This window comes from Salvelinus sp. IW2-2015, unplaced genomic scaffold, assembly GCF_002910315.2.
Source record: "Salvelinus sp. IW2-2015 unplaced genomic scaffold, ASM291031v2 Un_scaffold1835, whole genome shotgun sequence".
In the NCBI taxonomy this organism is placed as follows: Eukaryota; Metazoa; Chordata; class Actinopteri; order Salmoniformes; family Salmonidae; genus Salvelinus; species Salvelinus sp. IW2-2015.
The window spans coordinates 105,660-106,356 of record NW_019943205.1 but is presented as its reverse complement, the minus strand read 5'-3'; positions in this window follow the sequence as shown (position 1 = coordinate 106,356).

The following is a 697-nucleotide window of genomic DNA, read 5'->3' as shown; positions in this document are numbered from 1 at the left end:
ACAGTAGTTTTAGAGGGTGCAACAGGTCAGCACCTCAGGAGTAAATGTCAGTTGGCATTTTCATAGCCGATCATTCAGATCGAGAGTGTCTCTATCCATTGTGTCTTTTTTTCTTGTTTCTATTTTTATTTTGTCTTCATTACAAAGCACACTATAGCCAATGAAAGGATTGCCGCCAAACAGGTTGGCTTCAGTGCCTCAATGCCGCTGTCACGGAGCCTTTTTGTGTTCACAATGACAAAGGGCTTTCATAGGCTAATGACGCATATGAAGCAGGGAAAATAGATATCATACACGCCTGCTATTGACGTTGCAGGTACAGGTTATACAATCAAATGTTATTGCAACCATGCACTTAACAGACATTAAGCTTTTGAAACTATGGTAAAAAAATATCACAAAACGTGTTACTTACAACAAAGTTGATTGCGCTGAAACAATAATATATTATACTAAAATCTGGGTAAATAATATTTCCATTGTAGCTAGGTGTTGTTACCGTGTTACGTGTAATTTAGTATTACCATGTAGTTACGACTTTGACCCATACTGTAATGTAAAGTGTTACGTCTTTTGGTCTTTACCAATAGGCTAATGTTTAAATGTGGAAGTGTGGCGAACTGTTTACATAGGGCTCTGAAGTGAACAATGAGCATAAGTAACACGTTAGAATAACTATCATCAGGCTAGATCCCTG